At 45.2% G+C, this 24550-nt stretch overlaps 54 non-coding genes across 54 annotated transcripts; 39 read left to right on the top strand and 15 right to left on the bottom strand.

The window, feature by feature from the left end:
* The first annotated feature begins 424 nt into the window (after positions 1-424).
* On the top strand, positions 425-511 carry trnay-gua (transfer RNA tyrosine (anticodon GUA)). The gene is given in 2 exon segments: positions 425-461; positions 476-511. It is a non-coding gene; the product is annotated as a tRNA-Tyr (tRNA).
* A 339-nt stretch (positions 512-850) lies between these two features.
* Positions 851-923, top strand: trnak-uuu (transfer RNA lysine (anticodon UUU)). Its single transcript has one exon. It is a non-coding gene; the product is annotated as a tRNA-Lys (tRNA).
* A 611-nt stretch (positions 924-1534) lies between these two features.
* Positions 1535-1606, bottom strand: trnae-cuc (transfer RNA glutamic acid (anticodon CUC)). Its single transcript has one exon. It is a non-coding gene; the product is annotated as a tRNA-Glu (tRNA).
* Positions 1607-1810: 204 nt separating this feature from the next.
* On the top strand, positions 1811-1883 carry trnak-uuu (transfer RNA lysine (anticodon UUU)). Its single transcript has one exon. It is a non-coding gene; the product is annotated as a tRNA-Lys (tRNA).
* A 471-nt stretch (positions 1884-2354) lies between these two features.
* On the top strand, positions 2355-2441 carry trnay-gua (transfer RNA tyrosine (anticodon GUA)). Its single transcript is given in 2 exon segments — positions 2355-2391; positions 2406-2441. It is a non-coding gene; the product is annotated as a tRNA-Tyr (tRNA).
* A 339-nt stretch (positions 2442-2780) lies between these two features.
* trnak-uuu (transfer RNA lysine (anticodon UUU)) lies at positions 2781-2853 on the top strand. The gene has a single exon. It is a non-coding gene; the product is annotated as a tRNA-Lys (tRNA).
* An 899-nt stretch (positions 2854-3752) lies between these two features.
* Positions 3753-3825, top strand: trnak-uuu (transfer RNA lysine (anticodon UUU)). The gene has a single exon. It is a non-coding gene; the product is annotated as a tRNA-Lys (tRNA).
* Positions 3826-4297: 472 nt separating this feature from the next.
* trnay-gua (transfer RNA tyrosine (anticodon GUA)) lies at positions 4298-4384 on the top strand. The gene is given in 2 exon segments: positions 4298-4334; positions 4349-4384. It is a non-coding gene; the product is annotated as a tRNA-Tyr (tRNA).
* A 339-nt stretch (positions 4385-4723) lies between these two features.
* Positions 4724-4796, top strand: trnak-uuu (transfer RNA lysine (anticodon UUU)). Its single transcript has one exon. It is a non-coding gene; the product is annotated as a tRNA-Lys (tRNA).
* A 471-nt stretch (positions 4797-5267) lies between these two features.
* On the top strand, positions 5268-5354 carry trnay-gua (transfer RNA tyrosine (anticodon GUA)). Its single transcript is given in 2 exon segments — positions 5268-5304; positions 5319-5354. It is a non-coding gene; the product is annotated as a tRNA-Tyr (tRNA).
* Positions 5355-6236: 882 nt separating this feature from the next.
* Positions 6237-6323, top strand: trnay-gua (transfer RNA tyrosine (anticodon GUA)). The gene is given in 2 exon segments: positions 6237-6273; positions 6288-6323. It is a non-coding gene; the product is annotated as a tRNA-Tyr (tRNA).
* Positions 6324-6662: 339 nt separating this feature from the next.
* Positions 6663-6735, top strand: trnak-uuu (transfer RNA lysine (anticodon UUU)). The gene has a single exon. It is a non-coding gene; the product is annotated as a tRNA-Lys (tRNA).
* Positions 6736-7207: 472 nt separating this feature from the next.
* On the top strand, positions 7208-7294 carry trnay-gua (transfer RNA tyrosine (anticodon GUA)). The gene is given in 2 exon segments: positions 7208-7244; positions 7259-7294. It is a non-coding gene; the product is annotated as a tRNA-Tyr (tRNA).
* A 339-nt stretch (positions 7295-7633) lies between these two features.
* trnak-uuu (transfer RNA lysine (anticodon UUU)) lies at positions 7634-7706 on the top strand. The gene has a single exon. It is a non-coding gene; the product is annotated as a tRNA-Lys (tRNA).
* Positions 7707-8177: 471 nt separating this feature from the next.
* Positions 8178-8264, top strand: trnay-gua (transfer RNA tyrosine (anticodon GUA)). The gene is given in 2 exon segments: positions 8178-8214; positions 8229-8264. It is a non-coding gene; the product is annotated as a tRNA-Tyr (tRNA).
* Positions 8265-9147: 883 nt separating this feature from the next.
* Positions 9148-9234, top strand: trnay-gua (transfer RNA tyrosine (anticodon GUA)). The gene is given in 2 exon segments: positions 9148-9184; positions 9199-9234. It is a non-coding gene; the product is annotated as a tRNA-Tyr (tRNA).
* Positions 9235-9297: 63 nt separating this feature from the next.
* On the bottom strand, positions 9298-9369 carry trnae-cuc (transfer RNA glutamic acid (anticodon CUC)). The gene has a single exon. It is a non-coding gene; the product is annotated as a tRNA-Glu (tRNA).
* A 750-nt stretch (positions 9370-10119) lies between these two features.
* On the top strand, positions 10120-10206 carry trnay-gua (transfer RNA tyrosine (anticodon GUA)). Its single transcript is given in 2 exon segments — positions 10120-10156; positions 10171-10206. It is a non-coding gene; the product is annotated as a tRNA-Tyr (tRNA).
* A 63-nt stretch (positions 10207-10269) lies between these two features.
* On the bottom strand, positions 10270-10341 carry trnae-cuc (transfer RNA glutamic acid (anticodon CUC)). Its single transcript has one exon. It is a non-coding gene; the product is annotated as a tRNA-Glu (tRNA).
* A 750-nt stretch (positions 10342-11091) lies between these two features.
* On the top strand, positions 11092-11178 carry trnay-gua (transfer RNA tyrosine (anticodon GUA)). The gene is given in 2 exon segments: positions 11092-11128; positions 11143-11178. It is a non-coding gene; the product is annotated as a tRNA-Tyr (tRNA).
* A 62-nt stretch (positions 11179-11240) lies between these two features.
* trnae-cuc (transfer RNA glutamic acid (anticodon CUC)) lies at positions 11241-11312 on the bottom strand. Its single transcript has one exon. It is a non-coding gene; the product is annotated as a tRNA-Glu (tRNA).
* Positions 11313-11516: 204 nt separating this feature from the next.
* On the top strand, positions 11517-11589 carry trnak-uuu (transfer RNA lysine (anticodon UUU)). Its single transcript has one exon. It is a non-coding gene; the product is annotated as a tRNA-Lys (tRNA).
* A 472-nt stretch (positions 11590-12061) lies between these two features.
* Positions 12062-12148, top strand: trnay-gua (transfer RNA tyrosine (anticodon GUA)). The gene is given in 2 exon segments: positions 12062-12098; positions 12113-12148. It is a non-coding gene; the product is annotated as a tRNA-Tyr (tRNA).
* A 63-nt stretch (positions 12149-12211) lies between these two features.
* Positions 12212-12283, bottom strand: trnae-cuc (transfer RNA glutamic acid (anticodon CUC)). The gene has a single exon. It is a non-coding gene; the product is annotated as a tRNA-Glu (tRNA).
* Positions 12284-13032: 749 nt separating this feature from the next.
* trnay-gua (transfer RNA tyrosine (anticodon GUA)) lies at positions 13033-13119 on the top strand. The gene is given in 2 exon segments: positions 13033-13069; positions 13084-13119. It is a non-coding gene; the product is annotated as a tRNA-Tyr (tRNA).
* A 63-nt stretch (positions 13120-13182) lies between these two features.
* trnae-cuc (transfer RNA glutamic acid (anticodon CUC)) lies at positions 13183-13254 on the bottom strand. The gene has a single exon. It is a non-coding gene; the product is annotated as a tRNA-Glu (tRNA).
* A 204-nt stretch (positions 13255-13458) lies between these two features.
* On the top strand, positions 13459-13531 carry trnak-uuu (transfer RNA lysine (anticodon UUU)). The gene has a single exon. It is a non-coding gene; the product is annotated as a tRNA-Lys (tRNA).
* A 473-nt stretch (positions 13532-14004) lies between these two features.
* Positions 14005-14091, top strand: trnay-gua (transfer RNA tyrosine (anticodon GUA)). Its single transcript is given in 2 exon segments — positions 14005-14041; positions 14056-14091. It is a non-coding gene; the product is annotated as a tRNA-Tyr (tRNA).
* Positions 14092-14153: 62 nt separating this feature from the next.
* On the bottom strand, positions 14154-14225 carry trnae-cuc (transfer RNA glutamic acid (anticodon CUC)). Its single transcript has one exon. It is a non-coding gene; the product is annotated as a tRNA-Glu (tRNA).
* Positions 14226-14429: 204 nt separating this feature from the next.
* trnak-uuu (transfer RNA lysine (anticodon UUU)) lies at positions 14430-14502 on the top strand. The gene has a single exon. It is a non-coding gene; the product is annotated as a tRNA-Lys (tRNA).
* An 896-nt stretch (positions 14503-15398) lies between these two features.
* On the top strand, positions 15399-15471 carry trnak-uuu (transfer RNA lysine (anticodon UUU)). Its single transcript has one exon. It is a non-coding gene; the product is annotated as a tRNA-Lys (tRNA).
* An 898-nt stretch (positions 15472-16369) lies between these two features.
* On the top strand, positions 16370-16442 carry trnak-uuu (transfer RNA lysine (anticodon UUU)). Its single transcript has one exon. It is a non-coding gene; the product is annotated as a tRNA-Lys (tRNA).
* A 472-nt stretch (positions 16443-16914) lies between these two features.
* Positions 16915-17001, top strand: trnay-gua (transfer RNA tyrosine (anticodon GUA)). The gene is given in 2 exon segments: positions 16915-16951; positions 16966-17001. It is a non-coding gene; the product is annotated as a tRNA-Tyr (tRNA).
* A 63-nt stretch (positions 17002-17064) lies between these two features.
* On the bottom strand, positions 17065-17136 carry trnae-cuc (transfer RNA glutamic acid (anticodon CUC)). Its single transcript has one exon. It is a non-coding gene; the product is annotated as a tRNA-Glu (tRNA).
* A 204-nt stretch (positions 17137-17340) lies between these two features.
* trnak-uuu (transfer RNA lysine (anticodon UUU)) lies at positions 17341-17413 on the top strand. The gene has a single exon. It is a non-coding gene; the product is annotated as a tRNA-Lys (tRNA).
* A 471-nt stretch (positions 17414-17884) lies between these two features.
* On the top strand, positions 17885-17971 carry trnay-gua (transfer RNA tyrosine (anticodon GUA)). Its single transcript is given in 2 exon segments — positions 17885-17921; positions 17936-17971. It is a non-coding gene; the product is annotated as a tRNA-Tyr (tRNA).
* Positions 17972-18034: 63 nt separating this feature from the next.
* On the bottom strand, positions 18035-18106 carry trnae-cuc (transfer RNA glutamic acid (anticodon CUC)). Its single transcript has one exon. It is a non-coding gene; the product is annotated as a tRNA-Glu (tRNA).
* Positions 18107-18310: 204 nt separating this feature from the next.
* On the top strand, positions 18311-18383 carry trnak-uuu (transfer RNA lysine (anticodon UUU)). Its single transcript has one exon. It is a non-coding gene; the product is annotated as a tRNA-Lys (tRNA).
* A 472-nt stretch (positions 18384-18855) lies between these two features.
* On the top strand, positions 18856-18942 carry trnay-gua (transfer RNA tyrosine (anticodon GUA)). The gene is given in 2 exon segments: positions 18856-18892; positions 18907-18942. It is a non-coding gene; the product is annotated as a tRNA-Tyr (tRNA).
* Positions 18943-19005: 63 nt separating this feature from the next.
* On the bottom strand, positions 19006-19077 carry trnae-cuc (transfer RNA glutamic acid (anticodon CUC)). The gene has a single exon. It is a non-coding gene; the product is annotated as a tRNA-Glu (tRNA).
* A 204-nt stretch (positions 19078-19281) lies between these two features.
* On the top strand, positions 19282-19354 carry trnak-uuu (transfer RNA lysine (anticodon UUU)). The gene has a single exon. It is a non-coding gene; the product is annotated as a tRNA-Lys (tRNA).
* Positions 19355-19826: 472 nt separating this feature from the next.
* On the top strand, positions 19827-19913 carry trnay-gua (transfer RNA tyrosine (anticodon GUA)). The gene is given in 2 exon segments: positions 19827-19863; positions 19878-19913. It is a non-coding gene; the product is annotated as a tRNA-Tyr (tRNA).
* Positions 19914-19976: 63 nt separating this feature from the next.
* trnae-cuc (transfer RNA glutamic acid (anticodon CUC)) lies at positions 19977-20048 on the bottom strand. The gene has a single exon. It is a non-coding gene; the product is annotated as a tRNA-Glu (tRNA).
* Positions 20049-20252: 204 nt separating this feature from the next.
* Positions 20253-20325, top strand: trnak-uuu (transfer RNA lysine (anticodon UUU)). Its single transcript has one exon. It is a non-coding gene; the product is annotated as a tRNA-Lys (tRNA).
* Positions 20326-20796: 471 nt separating this feature from the next.
* On the top strand, positions 20797-20883 carry trnay-gua (transfer RNA tyrosine (anticodon GUA)). Its single transcript is given in 2 exon segments — positions 20797-20833; positions 20848-20883. It is a non-coding gene; the product is annotated as a tRNA-Tyr (tRNA).
* A 62-nt stretch (positions 20884-20945) lies between these two features.
* trnae-cuc (transfer RNA glutamic acid (anticodon CUC)) lies at positions 20946-21017 on the bottom strand. Its single transcript has one exon. It is a non-coding gene; the product is annotated as a tRNA-Glu (tRNA).
* A 204-nt stretch (positions 21018-21221) lies between these two features.
* trnak-uuu (transfer RNA lysine (anticodon UUU)) lies at positions 21222-21294 on the top strand. The gene has a single exon. It is a non-coding gene; the product is annotated as a tRNA-Lys (tRNA).
* Positions 21295-21916: 622 nt separating this feature from the next.
* Positions 21917-21988, bottom strand: trnae-cuc (transfer RNA glutamic acid (anticodon CUC)). The gene has a single exon. It is a non-coding gene; the product is annotated as a tRNA-Glu (tRNA).
* Positions 21989-22192: 204 nt separating this feature from the next.
* On the top strand, positions 22193-22265 carry trnak-uuu (transfer RNA lysine (anticodon UUU)). The gene has a single exon. It is a non-coding gene; the product is annotated as a tRNA-Lys (tRNA).
* Positions 22266-22736: 471 nt separating this feature from the next.
* On the top strand, positions 22737-22823 carry trnay-gua (transfer RNA tyrosine (anticodon GUA)). Its single transcript is given in 2 exon segments — positions 22737-22773; positions 22788-22823. It is a non-coding gene; the product is annotated as a tRNA-Tyr (tRNA).
* Positions 22824-22885: 62 nt separating this feature from the next.
* Positions 22886-22957, bottom strand: trnae-cuc (transfer RNA glutamic acid (anticodon CUC)). The gene has a single exon. It is a non-coding gene; the product is annotated as a tRNA-Glu (tRNA).
* A 204-nt stretch (positions 22958-23161) lies between these two features.
* On the top strand, positions 23162-23234 carry trnak-uuu (transfer RNA lysine (anticodon UUU)). Its single transcript has one exon. It is a non-coding gene; the product is annotated as a tRNA-Lys (tRNA).
* Positions 23235-23856: 622 nt separating this feature from the next.
* Positions 23857-23928, bottom strand: trnae-cuc (transfer RNA glutamic acid (anticodon CUC)). The gene has a single exon. It is a non-coding gene; the product is annotated as a tRNA-Glu (tRNA).
* A 204-nt stretch (positions 23929-24132) lies between these two features.
* trnak-uuu (transfer RNA lysine (anticodon UUU)) lies at positions 24133-24205 on the top strand. Its single transcript has one exon. It is a non-coding gene; the product is annotated as a tRNA-Lys (tRNA).
* Positions 24206-24550: the final 345 nt, after the last annotated feature.

A 24550-nucleotide genomic window follows, 5' to 3' on the forward strand; every position in this document is an offset into this window, starting at 1 on the left:
AGGCAGGCTTTTGGATTAAGCTGAACTTCCAGCTTTACGTCTGCCTACCTGTGACTTCCTTGTCATTAATTATTTTGTCTATGTCCTTGTTAATGATGACAAAAAAAACACCAATTAAAGCCACTCAGCCTTTCCGTTCTCTCTCTCTCTATGTGACATCACAATAGATTTTCTCAAAAAGCAATTCAAATTGTTCTAACCATTGGTGGGACCAACCCGTGGCCTTTTACCATCCACGTGTCCAAAATGCAGTACGCATGCCAATGTTGTTAACAGACATACGTGTTGGTAGCTCTACATGTCCAACTGGTACAGTGTGAGGTTTCCTCTTTGGTGGACCTTAAAGAGTTGAAAAAGCCACAACCGAACTGGTATCTTTGTCAACGTCCTTGTTTCTGGATCTATGCTGCATGTGCGTCAGAATCCTTCGGTAGCTCAGATGGTAGAGCGGAGGACTGTAGAGGTTAAAGCAGCAATCCTTAGGCCACCGGTTCAAATCCGGTTCGAAGGAAGCTTCTTTTTTTTCCAGGATATTACTGCCTTTAATGTCATGATGAGCAAAAAGTTTTCTGTTTTCCCTGACTGGGAATCGAACCCGGTCCGCGGCGGTGAGAGCGCCGAATCCTAGCCACTAGACCATCAGGGACAGCGATGTTATGCTAATGGATGAAGGCCTTTACATGAGTTCTGGCTGGCCGTTATTCATGAGTGAAGAAAGACCAGAATGTGGGTTATTCGTGACCACACCAGAACATGTGGACCTTTTTGTGTCAAGACTGTCAAATGCTTCCCATGTCAGAGGTCAAGAATATCTGGACATGTTCTGAATCACAGAGCAAGGCTAAACGTAGCCTGGATAGCTCAGTCGGTAGAGCATCAGACTTTTAATCTGAGGGTCCAGGGTTCAAGTCCCTGTTCAGGCGTTGAACTTTACATGACCGTCAGCTCTTGAGCACCGTTCACTCATCGTCAGGCAGGCTTTTGGATTAAGCTGAACTTCCAGCTTTACGTCTGCCTACCTGTGACTTCCTTGTCATTAATTATTTTGTCTATGTCCTTGTTAATGATGACAAAAAAAACAACAATTAAAGCCACTCAGCCTTTCCTTTCTCTCTCTCTCTATGTGACATCACAATAGATTTTCTCAAAAAGCAATTCAAATTGTTCTAACCATTGGTGGGACCAACCCGTGGCCTTTTACCATCCACGTGTCCAAAATGCAGTACGCATGCCAATGTTGTTAACAGACATACGTGTTGGTAGCTCTACATGTCCAACTGGTACAGTGTGAGGTTTCCTCTTTGGTGGACCTTAAAGAGTTGAAAAAGCCACAACCGAACTGGTATCTTTGTCAACGTCCTTGTTTCTGGATCTATGCTGCATGTGCGTCAGAATCCATCGGTAGCTCAGATGGTAGAGCGGAGGACTGTAGAGGTTAAAGCAGCAATCCTTAGGCCACCGGTTCGAAGGAAGCTTCTTTTTTTTCCAGGATATTACTGCCTTTAATGTCATGATGAGCAAAAAGTTTTCTGTTTTCCCTGACCGGGAATCGAACCCGGGCCGCGGCGGTGAGAGCGCCGAATCCTAGCCACTAGACCATCAGGGACAGCGATGTTATGCTAATGGATGAAGGCCTTTACATGAGTTCTGGCTGGCCGTTATTCATGAGTGAAGAAAGACCAGAATGTGGGTTATTCGTGACCACACCAGAACATGTGGACCTTTTTGTGTCAAGACTGTCAAATGCTTCCCATGTCAGAGGTCAAGAATATCTGGACATGTTCTGAATCACAGAGCAAGGCTAAACGTAGCCTGGATAGCTCAGTCGGTAGAGCATCAGACTTTTAATCTGAGGGTCCAGGGTTCAAGTCCCTGTTCAGGCGTTGAACTTTACATGACCGTCAGCTCTTGAGCACCGTTCACTCATCGTCAGGCAGGCTTTTGGATTAAGCTGAACTTCCAGCTTTACGTCTGCCTACCTGTGACTTCCTTGTCATTAATTATTTTGTCTATGTCCTTGTTAATGATGACAAAAAAACAACAATTAAAGCCACTCAGCCTTTCCTTTCTCTCTCTCTCTATGTGACATCACAATAGATTTTCTCAAAAAGCAATTCAAATTGTTCTAACCATTGGTGGGACCAACCCGTGGCCTTTTACCATCCACGTGTCCAAAATGCAGTACGCATGCCAATGTTGTTAACAGACATACGTGTTGGTAGCTCTACATGTCCAACTGGTACAGTGTGAGGTTTCCTCTTTGGTGGACCTTAAAGAGTTGAAAAAGCCACAACCGAACTGGTATCTTTGTCAACGTCCTTGTTTCTGGATCTATGCTGCATGTGCGTCAGAATCCTTCGGTAGCTCAGATGGTAGAGCGGAGGACTGTAGAGGTTAAAGCAGCAATCCTTAGGCCACCGGTTCAAATCCGGTTCGAAGGAAGCTTCTTTTTTTTCCAGGATATTACTGCCCTTAATGTCATGATGAGCAAAAAGTTTTCTGTTTTTCCTGACCGGGAATCGAACCCGGGCCGCGGCGGTGAGAGCGCCGAATCCTAGCCACTAGACCATCAGAGACAGCGATGGAATGCTAATGAATGAAGGCTTTTACATGAGTTCTGGCTGGCCGTTATTCATGAGTGAAGAAAGACCAGAATGTGGGTTATTCGTGACCACACCAGAACATGTGGACCTTTTTGTGTCAAGACTGTCAAATGCTTCCCATGTCAGAGGTCAAGAATATCTGGACATGTTCTGAATCACAGAGCAAGGTTAAACGTAGCCTGGATAGCTCAGTCGGTAGAGCATCAGACTTTTAATCTGAGGGTCCAGGGTTCAAGTCCCTGTTCAGGCGTTGAACTTTACATGACCGTCAGCTCTTGAGCACCGTTCACTCATCGTCAGGCAGGCTTTTGGATTAAGCTGAACTTCCAGCTTTACGTCTGCCTACCTGTGACTTCCTTGTCATTAATTATTTTGTCTATGTCCTTGTTAATGATGACAAAAAAAAACAACAATTAAAGCCACTCAGCATTTCCTTTCTCTCTCTCTCTATGTGACATCACAATAGATTTTCTCAAAAAGCAATTCAAATTGTTCTAACCATTGGTGGGACCAACCCGTGGCCTTTTACCATCCACGTGTCCAAAATGCAGTACGCATGCCAATGTTGTTAACAGACATACGTGTTGGTAGCTCTACATGTCCAACTGGTACAGTGTGAGGTTTCCTCTTTGGTGGACCTTAAAGAGTTGAAAAAGCCACAACCGAACTGGTATCTTTGTCAACGTCCTTGTTTCTGGATCTATGCTGCATGCGCGTCAGAATCCATTGGTAGCTCAGATGGTAGAGCGGAGGACTGTAGAGGTTAAAGCAGCAATCCTTAGGCCACCGGTTCAAATCCGGTTCGAAGGAAGCTTCTTTTTTTTCCAGGATATTACTGCCTTTAATGTCATGATGAGCAAAAAGTTTTCTGTTTTCCCTGACCGGGAATCGAACCCGGTCCGCGGCGGTGAGAGCGCCGAATCCTAGCCACTAGACCATCAGGGACAGCGATGTTATGCTAATGGATGAAGGCCTTTACATGAGTTCTGGCTGGCCGTTATTCATGAGTGAAGAAAGACCAGAATGTGGGTTATTCGTGACCACACCAGAACATGTGGACCTTTTTGTGTCAAGACTGTCAAATGCTTCCCATGTCAGAGGTCAAGAATATCTGGACATGTTCTGAATCACAGAGCAAGGCTAAACGTAGCCTGGATAGCTCAGTCGGTAGAGCATCAGACTTTTAATCTGAGGGTCCAGGGTTCAAGTCCCTGTTCAGGCGTTGAACTTTACATGACCGTCAGCTCTTGAGCACCGTTCACTCATCGTCAGGCAGGCTTTTGGATTAAGCTGAACTTCCAGCTTTACGTCTGCCTACCTGTGACTTCCTTGTCATTAATTATTTTGTCTATGTCCTTGTTAATGATGACAAAAAAAACAACAATTAAAGCCACTCAGCCTTTCCTTTCTCTCTCTCTCTATGTGACATCACAATAGATTTTCTCAAAAAGCAATTCAAATTGTTCTAACCATTGGTGGGACCAACCCGTGGCCTTTTACCATCCACGTGTCCAAAATGCAGTACGCATGCCAATGTTGTTAACAGACATACGTGTAGGTAGCTCTACATGTCCAACTGGTACAGTGTGAGGTTTCCTCTTTGGTGGACCTTAAAGAGTTGAAAAAGCCACAACCGAACTGGTATCTTTGTCAACGTCCTTGTTTCTGGATCTATGCTGCATGTGCGTCAGAATCCTTCGGTAGCTCAGATGGTAGAGCGGAGGACTGTAGAGGTTAAAGCAGCAATCCTTAGGCCACCGGTTCAAATCCGGTTCGAAGGAAGCTTCTTTTTTTTCCAGGATATTACTGCCCTTAATGTCATGATGAGCAAAAAGTTTTCTGTTTTCCCTGACCGGGAATCGAACCCGGGCCGCGGCGGTGAGAGCGCCGAATACTAGCCACTAGACCATCAGGGACAGCGATGGAATGCTAATGAATGAAGGCTTTTACATGAGTTCTGGCTGGCCGTTATTCATGAGTGAAGAAAGACCAGAATGTGGGTTATTCGTGACCACACCAGAACATGTGGACCTTTTTGTGTCAAGACTGTCAAATGCTTCCCATGTCAGAGGTCAAGAATATCTGGACATGTTCTGAATCACAGAGCAAGGTTAAACGTAGCCTGGATAGCTCAGTCGGTAGAGCATCAGACTTTTAATCTGAGGGTCCAGGGTTCAAGTCCCTGTTCAGGCGTTGAACTTTACATGACCGTCAGCTCTTGAGCACCGTTCACTCATCGTCAGGCAGGCTTTTGGATTAAGCTGAACTTCCAGCTTTACGTCTGCCTACCTGTGACTTCCTTGTCATTAATTATTTTGTCTATGTCCTTGTTAATGATGACAAAAAAACAACAATTAAAGCCACTCAGCCTTTCCTTTCTCTCTCTCTCTATGTGACATCACAATAGATTTTCTCAAAAAACAATTCAAATTGTTCTAACCATTGGTGGGACCAACCCGTGGCCTTTTACCATCCACGTGTCCAAAATGCAGTACGCATGCCAATGTTGTTAACAGACATACGTGTTGGTAGCTCTACATGTCCAACTGGTACAGTGTGAGGTTTCCTCTTTGGTGGACCTTAAAGAGTTGAAAAAGCCACAACCGAACTGGTATCTTTGTCAACGTCCTTGTTTCTGGATCTATGCTGCATGTGCGTCAGAATCCTTCGGTAGCTCAGATGGTAGAGCGGAGGACTGTAGAGGTTAAAGCAGCAATCCTTAGGCCACCGGTTCAAATCCGGTTCGAAGGAAGCTTCTTTTTTTCCAGGATATTACTGCCTTTAATGTCATGATGAGCAAAAAGTTTTCTGTTTTCCCTGACAGGGAATCGAACCCGGGCCGCGGCGGTGAGAGCGCCGAATCCTAGCCACTAGACCATCAGGGACAGCGATGTTATGCTAATGGATGAAGGCCTTTACATGAGTTCTGGCTGGCCGTTATTCATGAGTGAAGAAAGACCAGAATGTGGGTTATTCGTGACCACACCAGAACATGTGGACCTTTTTGTGTCAAGACTGTCAAATGCTTCCCATGTCAGAGGTCAAGAATATCTGGACATGTTCTGAATCACAGAGCAAGGCTAAGCGTAGCTTGGATAGCTCAGTCGGTAGAGCATCAGACTTTTAATCTGAGGGTCCAGGGTTCAAGTCCCTGTTCAGGTGTTGAACTTTACATGACCGTCAGCTCTTGAGCACCGTTCACTCATCGTCAGGCAGGCTTTTGGATTAAGCTGAACTTCCAGCTTTACGTCTGCCTACCTGTGACTTCCTTGTCATTAATTATTTTGTCTATGTCCTTGTTAATGATGACAAAAAAAAACACCAATTAAAGCCACTCAGCCTTTCCTTTCTCTCTCTCTATGTGACATCACAATAGATTTTCTCAAAAAGCAATTCAAATTGTTCTAACCATTGGTGGGACCAACCCGTGGCCTTTTACCATCCACGTGTCCAAAATGCAGTACGCATGCCAATGTTGTTAACAGACATACGTGTTGGTAGCTCTACATGTCCAACTGGTACAGTGTGAGGTTTCCTCTTTGGTGGACCTTAAAGAGTTGAAAAAGCCACAACCGAACTGGTATCTTTGTCAACGTCCTTGTTTCTGGATCTATGCTGCATGTGCGTCAGAATCCTTCGGTAGCTCAGATGGTAGAGCGGAGGACTGTAGACGTTAAAGCAGCAATCCTTAGGCCACCGGTTCAAATCCGGTTCGAAGGAAGCTTCTTTTTTTTCCAGGATATTACTGCCTTTAATGTCATGATGAGCAAAAAGTTTTCTGTTTTCCCTGACCGGGAATCGAACCCGGTCCGCGGCGGTGAGAGCGCCGAATCCTAGCCACTAGACCATCAGGGACAGCGATGTTATGCTAATGGATGAAGGCCTTTACATGAGTTCTGGCTGGCCGTTATTCATGAGTGAAGAAAGACCAGAATGTGGGTTATTCGTGACCACACCAGAACATGTGGACCTTTTTGTGTCAAGACTGTCAAATGCTTCCCATGTCAGAGGTCAAGAATATCTGGACATGTTCTGAATCACAGAGCAAGGCTAAACGTAGCCTGGATAGCTCAGTCGGTAGAGCATCAGACTTTTAATCTGAGGGTCCAGGGTTCAAGTCCCTGTTCAGGCGTTGAACTTTACATGACCGTCAGCTCTTGAGCACCGTTCACTCATCGTCAGGCAGGCTTTTGGATTAAGCTGAACTTCCAGCTTTACGTCTGCCTACCTGTGACTTCCTTGTCATTAATTATTTTGTCTATGTCCTTGTTAATGATGACAAAAAAAACAACAATTAAAGCCACTCAGCCTTTCCTTTCTCTCTCTCTCTATGTGACATCACAATAGATTTTCTCAAAAAGCAATTCAAATTGTTCTAACCATTGGTGGGACCAACCCGTGGCCTTTTACCATCCACGTGTCCAAAATGCAGTACGCATGCCAATGTTGTTAACAGACATACGTGTAGGTAGCTCTACATGTCCAACTGGTACAGTGTGAGGTTTCCTCTTTGGTGGACCTTAAAGAGTTGAAAAAGCCACAACCGAACTGGTATCTTTGTCAACGTCCTTGTTTCTGGATCTATGCTGCATGTGCGTCAGAATCCTTCGGTAGCTCAGATGGTAGAGCGGAGGACTGTAGAGGTTAAAGCAGCAATCCTTAGGCCACCGGTTCAAATCCGGTTCGAAGGAAGCTTCTTTTTTTTCCAGGATATTACTGCCCTTAATGTCATGATGAGCAAAAAGTTTTCTGTTTTCCCTGACCGGGAATCGAACCCGGGCCGCGGCGGTGAGAGCGCCGAATACTAGCCACTAGACCATCAGGGACAGCGATGGAATGCTAATGAATGAAGGCTTTTACATGAGTTCTGGCTGGCCGTTATTCATGAGTGAAGAAAGACCAGAATGTGGGTTATTCGTGACCACACCAGAACATGTGGACCTTTTTGTGTCAAGACTGTCAAATGCTTCCCATGTCAGAGGTCAAGAATATCTGGACATGTTCTGAATCACAGAGCAAGGTTAAACGTAGCCTGGATAGCTCAGTCGGTAGAGCATCAGACTTTTAATCTGAGGGTCCAGGGTTCAAGTCCCTGTTCAGGCGTTGAACTTTACATGACCGTCAGCTCTTGAGCACCGTTCACTCATCGTCAGGCAGGCTTTTGGATTAAGCTGAACTTCCAGCTTTACGTCTGCCTACCTGTGACTTCCTTGTCATTAATTATTTTGTCTATGTCCTTGTTAATGATGACAAAAAAACAACAATTAAAGCCACTCAGCCTTTCCTTTCTCTCTCTCTCTATGTGACATCACAATAGATTTTCTCAAAAAACAATTCAAATTGTTCTAACCATTGGTGGGACCAACCCGTGGCCTTTTACCATCCACGTGTCCAAAATGCAGTACGCATGCCAATGTTGTTAACAGACATACGTGTTGGTAGCTCTACATGTCCAACTGGTACAGTGTGAGGTTTCCTCTTTGGTGGACCTTAAAGAGTTGAAAAAGCCACAACCGAACTGGTATCTTTGTCAACGTCCTTGTTTCTGGATCTATGCTGCATGTGCGTCAGAATCCTTCGGTAGCTCAGATGGTAGAGCGGAGGACTGTAGAGGTTAAAGCAGCAATCCTTAGGCCACCGGTTCAAATCCGGTTCGAAGGAAGCTTCTTTTTTTCCAGGATATTACTGCCTTTAATGTCATGATGAGCAAAAAGTTTTCTGTTTTCCCTGACAGGGAATCGAACCCGGGCCGCGGCGGTGAGAGCGCCGAATCCTAGCCACTAGACCATCAGGGACAGCGATGTTATGCTAATGGATGAAGGCCTTTACATGAGTTCTGGCTGGCCGTTATTCATGAGTGAAGAAAGACCAGAATGTGGGTTATTCGTGACCACACCAGAACATGTGGACCTTTTTGTGTCAAGACTGTCAAATGCTTCCCATGTCAGAGGTCAAGAATATCTGGACATGTTCTGAATCACAGAGCAAGGCTAAGCGTAGCTTGGATAGCTCAGTCGGTAGAGCATCAGACTTTTAATCTGAGGGTCCAGGGTTCAAGTCCCTGTTCAGGTGTTGAACTTTACATGACCGTCAGCTCTTGAGCACCGTTCACTCATCGTCAGGCAGGCTTTTGGATTAAGCTGAACTTCCAGCTTTACGTCTGCCTACCTGTGACTTCCTTGTCATTAATTATTTTGTCTATGTCCTTGTTAATGATGACAAAAAAAACACCAATTAAAGCCACTCAGCCTTTCCTTTCTCTCTCTCTCTATGTGACATCACAATAGATTTTCTCAAAAAGCAATTCAAATTGTTCTAACCATTGGTGGGACCAACCCGTGGCCTTTTACCATCCACGTGTCCAAAATGCAGTACGCATGCCAATGTTGTTAACAGACATACGTGTTGGTAGCTCTACATGTCCAACTGGTACAGTGTGAGGTTTCCTCTTTGGTGGACCTTAAAGAGTTGAAAAAGCCACAACCGAACTGGTATCTTTGTCAACGTCCTTGTTTCTGGATCTATGCTGCATGTGCGTCAGAATCCTTCGGTAGCTCAGATGGTAGAGCGGAGGACTGTAGAGGTTAAAGCAGCAATCCTTAGGCCACCGGTTCAAATCCGGTTCGAAGGAAGCTTCTTTTTTTTCCAGGATATTACTGCCTTTAATGTCATGATGAGCAAAAAGTTTTCTGTTTTCCCTGACCGGGAATCGAACCCGGGCCGCGGCGGTGAGAGCGCCGAATCCTAGCCACTAGACCATCAGGGACAGCGATGTTATGCTAATGGATGAAGGCCTTTACATGAGTTCTGGCTGGCCGTTATTCATGAGTGAAGAAAGACCAGAATGTGGGTTATTCGTGACCACACCAGAACATGTGGACCTTTTTGTGTCAAGACTGTCAAATGCTTCCCATGTCAGAGGTCAAGAATATCTGGACATGTTCTGAATCACAGAGCAAGGCTAAACATAGCCTGGATAGCTCAGTCGGTAGAGCATCAGACTTTTAATCTGAGGGTCCAGGGTTCAAGTCCCTGTTCAGGTGTTGAACTTTACATGACCGTCAGCTCTTGAGCACCGTTCACTCATCGTCAGGCAGGCTTTTGGATTAAGCTGAACTTCCAGCTTTACGTCTGCCTACCTGTGACTTCCTTGTCATTAATTCTTTTGTCTATGTCCTTGTTAATGATGACAAAAAAAAACACCAATTAAAGCCACTCAGCCTTTCCTTTCTCTCTCTCTCTATGTGACATCACAATAGATTTTCTCAAAAAGCAATTCAAATTGTTCTAACCATTGGTGGGACCAACCCGTGGCCTTTTACCATCCACGTGTCCAAAATGCAGTACGCATGCCAATGTTGTTAACAGACATACGTGTTGGTAGCTCTACATGTCCAACTGGTACAGTGTGAGGTTTCCTCTTTGGTGGACCTTAAAGAGTTGAAAAAGCCACAACCGAACTGGTATCTTTGTCAACGTCCTTGTTTCTGGATCTATGCTGCATGTGCGTCAGAATCCTTCGGTAGCTCAGATGGTAGAGCGGAGGACTGTAGAGGTTAAAGCAGCAATCCTTAGGCCACCGGTTCAAATCCGGTTCGAAGGAAGCTTCTTTTTTTTCCAGGATATTACTGCCTTTAATGTCATGATGAGCAAAAAGTTTTCTGTTTTCCCTGACCGGGAATCGAACCCGGGCCGCGGCGGTGAGAGCGCCGAATCCTAGCCACTAGACCATCAGGGACAGCGATGTTATGCTAATGGATGAAGGCCTTTACATGAGTTCTGGCTGGCCGTTATTCATGAGTGAAGAAAGACCAGAATGTGGGTTATTCGTGACCACACCAGAACATGTGGACCTTTTTGTGTCAAGACTGTCAAATGCTTCCCATGTCAGAGGTCAAGAATATCTGGACATGTTCTGAATCACAGAGCAAGGCTAAACGTAGCCTGGATAGCTCAGTCGGTAGAGCATCAGACTTTTAATCTGAGGGTCCAGGGTTCAAGTCCCTGTTCAGGTGTTGAACTTTACATGACCGTCAGCTCTTGAGCACCGTTCACTCATCGTCAGGCAGGCTTTTGGATTAAGCTGAACTTCCAGCTTTACGTCTGCCTACCTGTGACTTCCTTGTCATTAATTCTTTTGTCTATGTCCTTGTTAATGATGACAAAAAAAAACACCAATTAAAGCCACTCAGCCTTTCCTTTCTCTCTCTCTCTATGTGACATCACAATAGATTTTCTCAAAAAGCAATTCAAATTGTTCTAACCATTGGTGGGACCAACCCGTGGCCTTTTACCATCCACGTGTCCAAAATGCAGTACGCATGCCAATGTTGTTAACAGACATACGTGTTGGTAGCTCTACATGTCCAACTGGTACAGTGTGAGGTTTCCTCTTTGGTGGACCTTAAAGAGTTGAAAAAGCCACAACCGAACTGGTATCTTTGTCAACGTCCTTGTTTCTGGATCTATGCTGCATGTGCGTCAGAATCCTTCGGTAGCTCAGATGGTAGAGCGGAGGACTGTAGAGGTTAAAGCAGCAATCCTTAGGCCACCGGTTCAAATCCGGTTCGAAGGAAGCTTCTTTTTTTCCAGGATATTACTGCCTTTAATGTCATGATGAGCAAAAAGTTTTCTGTTTTCCCTGACCGGGAATCGAACCCGGGCCGCGGCGGTGAGAGCGCCGAATCCTAGCCACTAGACCATCAGGGACAGCGATGTTATGCTAATGGATGAAGGCCTTTACATGAGTTCTGGCTGGCCGTTATTCATGAGTGAAGAAAGACCAGAATGTGGGTTATTCGTGACCACACCAGAACATGTGGACCTTTTTGTGTCAAGACTGTCAAATGCTTCCCATGTCAGAGGTCAAGAATATCTGGACATGTTCTGAATCACAGAGCAAGGCTAAACGTAGCCTGGATAGCTCAGTCGGTAGAGCATCAGACTTTTAATCTGAGGGTCCAGGGTTCAAGTCCCTGTTCAGGCGTTGAACTTTACATGACCGTCAGCTCTTGAGCACCGTTCACTCATCGTCAGGCAGGCTTTTGGATTAAGCTGAACTTCCAGCTTTACGTCTGCCTACCTGTGACTTCCTTGTCATTAATTATTTTGTCTATGTCCTTGTTAATGATGACAAAAAAAACACCAATTAAAGCCACTCAGCCTTTCCTTTCTCTCTCTCTCTATGTGACATCACAATAGATTTTCTCAAAAAGCAATTCAAATTGTTCTAACCATTGGTGGGACCAACCCGTGGCCTTTTACCATCCACGTGTCCAAAATGCAGTACGCATGCCAATGTTGTTAACAGACATACGTGTTGGTAGCTCTACATGTCCAACTGGTACAGTGTGAGGTTTCCTCTTTGGTGGACCTTAAAGAGTTGAAAAAGCCACAACCGAACTGGTATCTTTGTCAACGTCCTTGTTTCTGGATCTATGCTGCATGTGCGTCAGAATCCTTCGGTAGCTCAGATGGTAGAGCGGAGGACTGTAGAGGTTAAAGCAGCAATCCTTAGGCCACCGGTTCAAATCCGGTTCGAAGGAAGCTTCTTTTTTTTCCAGGATATTACTGCCTTTAATGTCATGATGAGCAAAAAGTTTTCTGTTTTCCCTGACCGGGAATCGAACCCGGGCCGCGGCGGTGAGAGCGCCGAATCCTAGCCACTAGACCATCAGGGACAGCGATGTTATGCTAATGGATGAAGGCCTTTACATGAGTTCTGGCTGGCCGTTATTCATGAGTGAAGAAAGACCAGAATGTGGGTTATTCGTGACCACACCAGAACATGTGGACCTTTTTGTGTCAAGACTGTCAAATGCTTCCCATGTCAGAGGTCAAGAATATCTGGACATGTTCTGAATCACAGAGCAAGGCTAAACATAGCCTGGATAGCTCAGTCGGTAGAGCATCAGACTTTTAATCTGAGGGTCCAGGGTTCAAGTCCCTGTTCAGGTGTTGAACTTTACATGACCGTCAGCTCTTGAGCACCGTTCACTCATCGTCAGGCAGGCTTTTGGATTAAGCTGAACTTCCAGCTTTACGTCTGCCTACCTGTGACTTCCTTGTCATTAATTCTTTTGTCTATGTCCTTGTTAATGATGACAAAAAAAAACACCAATTAAAGCCACTCAGCCTTTCCTTTCTCTCTCTCTCTATGTGACATCACAATAGATTTTCTCAAAAAGCAATTCAAATTGTTCTAACCATTGGTGGGACCAACCCGTGGCCTTTTACCATCCACGTGTCCAAAATGCAGTACGCATGCCAATGTTGTTAACAGACATACGTGTTGGTAGCTCTACATGTCCAACTGGTACAGTGTGAGGTTTCCTCTTTGGTGGACCTTAAGAGTTGAAAAAGCCACAACCGAACTGGTATCTTTGTCAACGTCCTTGTTTCTGGATCTATGCTGCATGTGCGTCAGAATCCTTCGGTAGCTCAGATGGTAGAGCGGAGGACTGTAGAGGTTAAAGCAGCAATCCTTAGGCCACCGGTTCAAATCCGGTTCGAAGGAAGCTTCTTTTTTTTCCAGGATATTACTGCCTTTAATGTCATGATGAGCAAAAAGTTTTCTGTTTTCCCTGACCGGGAATCGAACCCGGGCCGCGGCGGTGAGAGCGCCGAATCCTAGCCACTAGACCATCAGGGACAGCGATGTTATGCTAATGGATGAAGGCCTTTACATGAGTTCTGGCTGGCCGTTATTCATGAGTGAAGAAAGACCAGAATGTGGGTTATTCGTGACCACACCAGAACATGTGGACCTTTTTGTGTCAAGACTGTCAAATGCTTCCCATGTCAGAGGTCAAGAATATCTGGACATGTTCTGAATCACAGAGCAAGGCTAAACGTAGCCTGGATAGCTCAGTCGGTAGAGCATCAGACTTTTAATCTGAGGGTCCAGGGTTCAAGTCCCTGTTCAGGTGTTGAACTTTACATGACCGTCAGCTCTTGAGCACCGTTCACTCATCGTCAGGCAGGCTTTTGGATTAAGCTGAACTTCCAGCTTTACGTCTGCCTACCTGTGACTTCCTTGTCATTAATTCTTTTGTCTATGTCCTTGTTAATGATGACAAAAAAAAACACCAATTAAAGCCACTCAGCCTTTCCTTTCTCTCTCTCTCTATGTGACATCACAATAGATTTTCTCAAAAAGCAATTCAAATTGTTCTAACCATTGGTGGGACCAACCCGTGGCCTTTTACCATCCACGTGTCCAAAATGCAGTACGCATGCCAATGTTGTTAACAGACATACGTGTTGGTAGCTCTACATGTCCAACTGGTACAGTGTGAGGTTTCCTCTTTGGTGGACCTTAAAGAGTTGAAAAAGCCACAACCGAACTGGTATCTTTGTCAACGTCCTTGTTTCTGGATCTATGCTGCATGTGCGTCAGAATCCTTCGGTAGCTCAGATGGTAGAGCGGAGGACTGTAGAGGTTAAAGCAGCAATCCTTAGGCCACCGGTTCAAATCCGGTTCGAAGGAAGCTTCTTTTTTTCCAGGATATTACTGCCTTTAATGTCATGATGAGCAAAAAGTTTTCTGTTTTCCCTGACCGGGAATCGAACCCGGGCCGCGGCGGTGAGAGCGCCGAATCCTAGCCACTAGACCATCAGGGACAGCGATGTTATGCTAATGGATGAAGGCCTTTACATGAGTTCTGGCTGGCCGTTATTCATGAGTGAAGAAAGACCAGAATGTGGGTTATTCGTGACCACACCAGAACATGTGGACCTTTTTGTGTCAAGACTGTCAAATGCTTCCCATGTCAGAGGTCAAGAATATCTGGACATGTTCTGAATCACAGAGCAAGGTTAAACGTAGCCTGGATAGCTCAGTCGGTAGAGCATCAGACTTTTAATCTGAGGGTCCAGGGTTCAAGTCCCTGTTCAGGCGTTGAACTTTACATGACCGTCAGCTCTTGAGCACCGTTCACTCATCGTCAGGCAGGCTTTTGGATTAAGCTGAACTTCCAGCTTTACGTCTGCCTACCTGTGACTTCCTTGTCATTAATTATTTTGTCTATGTCCTTGTTAATGATGACAAAAAAACAACAATTAAAGCCACTCAGCCTTTCCTTTCTCTCTCTCTCTATGTGACATCACAATAGATTTTCTCAAAAAACAATTCAAATTGTTCTAACCATTGGTGGGACCAACCCGTGGCCTTTTACCATCCACGTGTCCAAAATGCAGTACGCATGCCAATGTTGTTAACAGACATACGTGTTGGTAGCTCTACATGTCCAACTGGTACAGTGTGAGGTTTCCTCTTTGGTGGACCTTAAAGAGTTGAAAAAGCCACAACCGAACTGGTATCTTTGTCAACGTCCTTGTTTCTGGATCTATGCTGCATGTGCGTCAGAATCCTTCGGTAGCTCATATGGTAGAGCGGAGGACTGTAGAGGTTAAAGCAGCAATCCTTAGGCCACCGGTTCAAATCCGGTTCGAATGAAGCTTCTTTTTTTCCAGGATATTACTGCCTTTAATGTCATGATGAGCAAAAAGTTTTCTGTTTTCCCTGACTGGGAATCGAACCCGGGCCGCAGCGGTGAGAGCGCCGAATCCTAGCCACTAGACCATCAGGGACAGCGATGGAATGCTAATGAATGAAGGCTTTTACATGAGTTCTGGCTGGCCGTTATTCATGAGTGAAGAAAGACCAGAATGTGGGTTATTCGTGACCACACCAGAACATGTGGACCTTTTTGTGTCAAGACTGTCAAATGCTTCCCATGTCAGAGGTCAAGAATATCTGGACATGTTCTGAATCACAGAGCAAGGTTAAACGTAGCCTGGATAGCTCAGTCGGTAGAGCATCAGACTTTTAATCTGAGGGTCCAGGGTTCAAGTCCCTGTTCAGGTGTTGAACTTTACATGACCGTCAGCTCTTGAGCACCGTTCACTCATCGTCAGGCAGGCTTTTGGATTAAGCTGAACTTCCAGCTTTACGTCTGCCTACCTGTGACTTCCTTGTCATTAATTATTTTGTCTATGTCCTTGTTAATGATGACAAAAAAAACAACAATTAAAGCCACTCAGCCTTTCCTTTCTCTCTCTCTCTATGTGACATCACAATAGATTTTCTCAAAAAGCAATTCAAATTGTTCTAACCATTGGTGGGACCAACCCGTGGCCTTTTACCATCCACGTGTCCAAAATGCAGTACGCATGCCAATGTTGTTAACAGACATACGTGTTGGTAGCTCTACATGTCCAACTGGTACAGTGTGAGGTTTCCTCTTTGGTGGACCTTAAAGAGTTGAAAAAGCCACAACCGAACTGGTATCTTTGTCAACGTCCTTGTTTCTGGATCTATGCTGCATGTGCGTCAGAATCCTTCGGTAGCTCAGATGGTAGAGCGGAGGACTGTAGAGGTTAAAGCAGCAATCCTTAGGCCATCGGTTCAAATCCGGTTCGAAGGAAGCTTCTTTTTTTTTCAGGATATTACTGCCTTTAATGTCATGATGAGCAAAAAGTTTTCTGTTTCCCCTGACCGGGAATCGAACCCGGGCCGCGGCGGTGAGAGCGCCGAATCCTAGCCACTAGACCATCAGGGACAGCGATGTTATGCTAATGGATGAAGGCCTTTACATGAGTTCTGGCTGGCCGTTATTCATGAGTGAAGAAAGACCAGAATGTGGGTTATTCGTGACCACACCAGAACAAGTGGACCTTTTTGTGTCAAGACTGTCAAATGCTTCCCATGTCAGAGGTCAAGAATATCTGGACATGTTCTGAATCACAGAGCAAGGCTAAATGTAGCCTGGATAGCTCAGTCGGTAGAGCATCAGACTTTTAATCTGAGGGTCCAGGGTTCAAGTCCCTGTTCAGGCGTTGAACTTTACATGACCGTGAGCTCTTGAGCACTGTTCACTCATCGTCAGGCAGGCTTTTGGATTAAGCTGAACTTCCAGCTTTACGTCTGCCTACCTGTGACTTCCTTGTCATTAATTATTTTGTCTATGTCCTTGTTAATGATGACAAAAAAAACACCAATTAAAGCCACTCAGCCTTTCCTTTCTCTCTCTCTCTATGTGACATCACAATAGATTTTCTCAAAAAGCAATTCAAATTGTTCTAACCATTGGTGGGACCAACCCGTGGCCTTTTACCATCCACGTGTCCAAAATGCAGTACGCATGCCAATGTTGTTAACAGACATACGTGTTGGTAGCTCTACATGTCCAACTGGTACAGTGTGAGGTTTCCTCTTTGGTGGACCTTAAAGAGTTGAAAAAGCCACAACCGAACTGGTATCTTTGTCAACGTCCTTGTTTCTGGATCTATGCTGCATGTGCGTCAGAATCCTTCGGTAGCTCAGATGGTAGAGCGGAGGACTGTAGAGGTTAAAGCAGCAATCCTTAGGCCACCGGTTCAAATCCGGTTCGAAGGAAGCTTCTTTTTTTTCCAGGATATTACTGCCTTTAATGTCATGATGAGCAAAAAGTTTTCTGTTTTCCCTGACCGGGAATCGAACCCGGGCCGCGGCGGTGAGAGCGCCGAATCCTAGCCACTAGACCATCAGGGACAGCGATGTTATGCTAATGGATGAAGGCCTTTACATGAGTTCTGGCTGGCCGTTATTCATGAGTGAAGAAAGACCAGAATGTGGGTTATTCGTGACCACACCAGAACAAGTGGACCTTTTTGTGTCAAGACTGTCAAATGCTTCCCATGTCAGAGGTCAAGAATATCTGGACATGTTCTGAATCACAGAGCAAGGCTAAACGTAGCCTGGATAGCTCAGTCGGTAGAGCATCAGACTTTTAATCTGAGGGTCCAGGGTTCAAGTCCCTGTTCAGGCGTTGAACTTTACATGACCGTCAGCTCTTGAGCACCGTTCAGTCATCATCAGGCAGGCTTTTGGATTAAGCTGAACTTCCATCTTTACGTCTGCCTACCTGTGACTTCCTTGTCATTAATTATTTTGTCTATGTCCTTGTTAATGATGACAAAAAAACAACAATTAAAGCCACTCAGCCTTTCCTTTCTCTCTCTCTCTATGTGACATCACAATAGATTTTCTCAAAAAGCAATTCAAATTGTTCTAACCATTGGTGGGACCAACCCGTGGCCTTTTACCATCCACGTGTCCAAAATGCAGTACGCATGCCAATGTTGTTAACAGACATACGTGTTGGTAGCTCTACATGTCCAACTGGTACAGTGTGAGGTTTCCTCTTTGGTGGACCTTAAAGAGTTGAAAAAGCCACAACCGAACTGGTATCTTTGTCAACGTCCTTGTTTCTGGATCTATGCTGCATGTGCGTCAGAATCCTTCGGTAGCTCAGATGGTAGAGCGGAGGACTGTAGAGGTTAAAGCAGCAATCCTTAGGCCACCGGTTCAAATCCGGTTCGAAGGAAGCTTCTTTTTTTTCCAGGATATTACTGCCTTTAATGTCATGATGAGCAAAAAGTTTTCTGTTTTCCCTGACCGGGAATCGAACCCGGGCCGCGGCGGTGAGAGCGCCGAATCCTAGCCACTAGACCATCAGGGACAGCGATGTTATGCTAATGGATGAAGGCCTTTACATGAGTTCTGGCTGGCCGTTATTCATGAGTGAAGAAAGACCAGAATGTGGGTTATTCGTGACCACACCAGAACATGTGGACCTTTTTGTGTCAAGACTGTCAAATGCTTCCCATGTCAGAGGTCAAGAATATCTGGACATGTTCTGAATCACAGAGCAAGGCTAAACGTAGCCTGGATAGCTCAGTCGGTAGAGCATCAGACTTTTAATCTGAGGGTCCAGGGTTCAAGTCCCTGTTCAGGCGTTGAACTTTACATGACCATCCGCTCTTGAGCACTGTTCACTCATCGTCAGGCAGGCTTTTGGATTAAGCTGAACTTCCAGCTTTACGTCTGCCTACCTGTGACTTCCTTGTCATTAATTCTTTTGTCTATGTCCTTGTTAATGATGACAAAAAAAACACCAATTAAAGCCACTCAGCCTTTCCTTTCTCTCTCTCTCTATGTGACATCACAATAGATTTTCTCAAAAAGCAATTCAAATTGTTCTAACCATTGGTGGGACCAACCCGTGGCCTTTTACCATCCACGTGTCCAAAATGCAGTACGCATGCCAATGTTGTTAACAGACATACGTGTTGGTAGCTCTACATGTCCAACTGGTACAGTGTGAGGTTTCCTCTTTGGTGGACCTTAAAGAGTTGAAAAAGCCACAACCGAACTGGTATCTTTGTCAACGTCCTTGTTTCTGGATCTATGCTGCATGTGCGTCAGAATCCTTCGGTAGCTCAGATGGTAGAGCGGAGGACTGTAGAGGTTAAAGCAGCAATCCTTAGGCCACCGGTTCAAATCCGGTTCGAAGGAAGCTTCTTTTTTTTCCAGGATATTACTGCCTTTAATGTCATGATGAGCAAAAAGTTTTCTGTTTTCCCCGACCGGGAATCGAACCCGGGCCGCGGCGGTGAGAGCGCCGAATCCTAGCCACTAGACCATCAGGGACAGCGATGTTATGCTAATGGATGAAGGCCTTTACATGAGTTCTGGCTGGCCGTTATTCATGAGTGAAGAAAGACCAGAATGTGGGTTATTCGTGACCACACCAGAACATGTGGACCTTTTTGTGTCAAGACTGTCAAATGCTTCCCATGTCAGAGGTCAAGAATATCTGGACATGTTCTGAATCACAGAGCAAGGCTAAACGTAGCCTGGATAGCTCAGTCGGTAGAGCATCAGACTTTTAATCTGAGGGTCCAGGGTTCAAGTCCCTGTTCAGGCGTTGAACTTTACATGACCGTGAGCTCTTGAGCACCGTTCAGTCATCATCAGGCAGGCTTTTGGATTAAGCTGAACTTCCAGCTTTACGTCTGCCTACCTGTGACTTCCTTGTCATTAATTATTTTGTCTATGTCCTTGTTAATGATGACAAAAAAAACACCAATTAAAGCCACTCAGCCTTTCCTTTCTCTCTCTCTCTATGTGACATCACAATAGATTTTCTCAAAAAGCAATTCAAATTGTTCTAACCATTGGTGGGACCAACCCGTGGCCTTTTACCATCCACGTGTCCAAAATGCAGTACGCATGCCAATGTTGTTAACAGACATACGTGTTGGTAGCTCTACATGTCCAACTGGTACAGTGTGAGGTTTCCTCTTTGGTGGACCTTAAAGAGTTGAAAAAGCCACAACCGAACTGGTATCTTTGTCAACGTCCTTGTTTCTGGATCTATGCTGCATGTGCGTCAGAATCCTTCGGTAGCTCAGATGGTAGAGCGGAGGACTGTAGAGGTTAAAGCAGCAATCCTTAGGCCACCGGTTCAAATCCGGTTCGAAGGAAGCTTCTTTTTTTTCCAGGATATTACTGCCTTTAATGTCATGATGAGCAAAAAGTTTTCTGTTTTCCCTGACCGGGAATCGAACCCGGGCCGCGGCGGTGAGAGCGCCGAATCCTAGCCACTAGACCATCAGGGACAGCGATGTTATGCTAATGGATGAAGGCCTTTACATGAGTTCTGGCTGGCCGTTATTCATGAGTGAAGAAAGACCAGAATGTGGGTTATTCGTGACCACACCAGAACAAGTGGACCTTTTTGTGTCAAGACTGTCAAATGCTTCCCATGTCAGAGGTCAAGAATATCTGGACATGTTCTGAATCACAAAGCAAGGCTAAACGTAGCCTGGATAGCTCAGTCGGTAGAGCATCAGACTTTTAATCTGAGGGTCCAGGGTTCAAGTCCCTGTTCAGGCGTTGAACTTTACATGACCGTCAGCTCTTGAGCACCGTTCAGTCATCATCAGGCAGGCTTTTGGATTAAGCTGAACTTCCATCTTTACGTCTGCCTACCTGTGACTTCCTTGTCATTAATTATTTTGTCTATGTCCTTGTTAATGATGACAAAAAAACAACAATTAAAGCCACTCAGCCTTTCCTTTCTCTCTCTCTCTATGTGACATCACAATAGATTTTCTCAAAAAGCAATTCAAATTGTTCTAACCATTGGTGGGACCAACCCGTGGCCTTTTACCATCCACGTGTCCAAAATGCAGTACGCATGCCAATGTTGTTAACAGACATACGTGTTGGTAGCTCTACATGTCCAACTGGTACAGTGTGAGGTTTCCTCTTTGGTGGACCTTAAAGAGTTGAAAAAGCCACAACCGAACTGGTATCTTTGTCAACGTCCTTGTTTCTGGATCTATGCTGCATGTGCGTCAGAATCCTTCGGTAGCTCAGATGGTAGAGCGGAGGACTGTAGAGGTTAAAGCAGCAATCCTTAGGCCACCGGTTCAAATCCGGTTCGAAGGAAGCTTCTTTTTTTCCAGGATATTACTGCCTTTAATGTCATGATGAGCAAAAAGTTTTCTGTTTTCCCTGACCGGGAATCGAACCCGGGCCGCGGCGGTGAGAGCGCCGAATCCTAGCCACTAGACCATCAGGGACAGCGATGTTATGCTAATGGATGAAGGCCTTTACATGAGTTCTGGCTGGCCGTTATTCATGAGTGAAGAAAGACCAGAATGTGGGTTATTCGTGACCACACCAGAACATGTGGACCTTTTTGTGTCAAGACTGTCAAATGCTTCCCATGTCAGAGGTCAAGAATATCTGGACATGTTCTGAATCACAGAGCAAGGCTAAACGTAGCCTGGATAGCTCAGTCGGTAGAGCATCAGACTTTTAATCTGAGGGTCCAGGGTTCAAGTCCCTGTTCAGGCGTTGAACTTTACATGACCAACAGCTCTTGAGCACCGTTCAGTCATCATCAGGCAGGCTTTTGGATTAAGCTGAACTTCCAGCTTTACGTCTGCCTACCTGTGACTTCCTTGTCATTAATTATTTTGTCTATGTCCTTGTTAATGATGACAAAAAAAACACCAATTAAAGCCACTCAGCCTTTCCTTTCTCTCTCTCTCTATGTGACATCACAATAGATTTTCTCAAAAAGCAATTCAAATTGTTCTAACCATTGGTGGGACCAACCCGTGGCCTTTTACCGTCCACGTGTCCAAAATGCAGTACGCATGCCAATGTTGTTAACAGACATACGTGTTGGTAGCTCTACATGTCCAACTGGTACAGTGTGAGGTTTCCTCTTTGGTGGACCTTAAAGAGTTGAAAAAGCCACAACCGAACTGGTATCTTTGTCAACGTCCTTGTTTCTGGATCTATGCTGCATGTGCGTCAGAATCTTTCGGTAGCTCAGATGGTAGAGCGGAGGACTGTAGAGGTTAAAGCAGCAATCCTTAGGCCACCGGTTCAAATCCGGTTCGAAGGAAGCTTCTTTTTTTTCCAGGATATTACTGCCTTTAATGTCATGATGAGCAAAAAGTTTTCTGTTTTCCCTGACCGGGAATCGAACCCGGGCCGCGGCGGTGAGAGCGCCGAATCCTAGCCACTAGACCATCAGGGACAGCGATGTTATGCTAATGGATGAAGGCCTTTACATGAGTTCTGGCTGGCCGTTATTCATGAGTGAAGAAAGACCAGAATGTGGGTTATTCGTGACCACACCAGAACAAGTGGACCTTTTTGTGTCAAGACTGTCAAATGCTTCCCATGTCAGAGGTCAAGAATATCTGGACATGTTCTGAATCACAAAGCAAGGCTAAACGTAGCCTGGATAGCTCAGTCGGTAGAGCATCAGACTTTTAATCTGAGGGTCCAGGGTTCAAGTCCCTGTTCAGGCGTTGAACTTTACATGACCGTCAGCTCTTGAGCACCGTTCAGTCATCATCAGGCAGGCTTTTGGATTAAGCTGAACTTCCATCTTTACGTCTGCCTACCTGTGACTTCCTTGTCATTAATTATTTTGTCTATGTCCTTGTTAATGATGACAAAAAAACAACAATTAAAGCCACTCAGCCTTTCCTTTCTCTCTCTCTCTATGTGACATCACAATAGATTTTCTCAAAAAGCAATTCAAATTGTTCTAACCATTGGTGGGACCAACCCGTGGCCTTTTACCATCCACGTGTCCAAAATGCAGTACGCATGCCAATGTTGTTAACAGACATACGTGTTGGTAGCTCTACATGTCCAACTGGTACAGTGTGAGGTTTCCTCTTTGGTGGACCTTAAAGAGTTGAAAAAGCCACAACCGAACTGGTATCTTTGTCAACGTCCTTGTTTCTGGATCTATGCTGCATGTGCGTCAGAATCCTTCGGTAGCTCAGATGGTAGAGCGGAGGACTGTAGAGGTTAAAGCAGCAATCCTTAGGCCACCGGTTCAAATCCGGTTCGAAGGAAGCTTCTTTTTTTCCAGGATATTACTGCCTTTAATGTCATGATGAGCAAAAAGTTTTCTGTTTTCCCTGACCGGGAATCGAACCCGGGCCGCGGCGGTGAGAGCGCCGAATCCTAGCCACTAGACCATCAGGGACAGCGATGTTATGCTAATGGATGAAGGCCTTTACATGAGTTCTGGCTGGCCGTTATTCATGAGTGAAGAAAGACCAGAATGTGGGTTATTCGTGACCACACCAGAACATGTGGACCTTTTTGTGTCAAGACTGTCAAATGCTTCCCATGTCAGAGGTCAAGAATATCTGGACATGTTCTGAATCACAGAGCAAGGCTAAACGTAGCCTGGATAGCTCAGTCGGTAGAGCATCAGACTTTTAATCTGAGGGTCCAGGGTTCAAGTCCCTGTTCAGGCGTTGAACTTTACATGACCAACAGCTCTTGAGCACCGTTCAGTCATCATCAGGCAGGCTTTTGGATTAAGCTGAACTTCCAGCTTTACGTCTGCCTACCTGTGACTTCCTTGTCATTAATTATTTTGTCTATGTCCTTGTTAATGATGACAAAAAAAACACCAATTAAAGCCACTCAGCCTTTCCTTTCTCTCTCTCTCTATGTGACATCACAATAGATTTTCTCAAAAAGCAATTCAAATTGTTCTAACCATTGGTGGGACCAACCCGTGGCCTTTTACCGTCCACGTGTCCAAAATGCAGTACGCATGCCAATGTTGTTAACAGACATACGTGTTGGTAGCTCTACATGTCCAACTGGTACAGTGTGAGGTTTCCTCTTTGGTGGACCTTAAAGAGTTGAAAAAGCCACAACCGAACTGGTATCTTTGTCAACGTCCTTGTTTCTGGATCTATGCTGCATGTGCGTCAGAATCTTTCGGTAGCTCAGATGGTAGAGCGGAGGACTGTAGAGGTTAAAGCAGCAATCCTTAGGCCACCGGTTCAAATCCGGTTCGAAGGAAGCTTCTTTTTTTTCCAGGATATTACTGCCTTTAATGTCATGATGAGCAAAAAGTTTTCTGTTTTCCCTGACCGGGAATCGAACCCGGGCCGCGGCGGTGAGAGCGCCGAATCCTAGCCACTAGACCATCAGGGACAGCGATGTTATGCTAATGGATGAAGGCCTTTACATGAGTTCTGGCTGGCCGTTATTCATGAGTGAAGAAAGACCAGAATGTGGGTTATTCGTGACCACACCAGAACATGTGGACCTTTTTGTGTCAAGACTGTCAAATGCTTCCCATGTCAGAGGTCAAGAATATCTGGACATGTTCTGAATCACAGAGCAAGGCTAAACGTAGCCTGGATAGCTCAGTCGGTAGAGCATCAGACTTTTAATCTGAGGGTCCAGGGTTCAAGTCCCTGTTCAGGCGTTGAACTTTACATGACCGTGAGCTCTTGAGCACCGTTCAGTCATCATCAGGCAGGCTTTTGGATTAAGCTGAACTTCCAGCTTTACGTCTGCCTACCTGTGACTTCCTTGTCATTAATTATTTTGTCTATGTCCTTGTTAATGATGACAAAAAAACAACAATTAAAGCCACTCAGCCTTTCCTTTCTCTCTCTCTCTATGTGACATCACAATAGATTTTCTCAAAAAGCAATTCAAATTGTTCTAACCATTGGTGGGACCAACCCGTGGCCTTTTACCATCCACGTGTCCAAAATGCAGTACGCATGCCAATGTTGTTAACAGACATACGTGTTGGTAGCTCTAC

Source organism: Brachyhypopomus gauderio, unplaced genomic scaffold (assembly GCF_052324685.1).
Source record: "Brachyhypopomus gauderio isolate BG-103 unplaced genomic scaffold, BGAUD_0.2 sc94, whole genome shotgun sequence".
Lineage (NCBI taxonomy): Eukaryota > Metazoa > Chordata > Actinopteri > Gymnotiformes > Hypopomidae > Brachyhypopomus > Brachyhypopomus gauderio.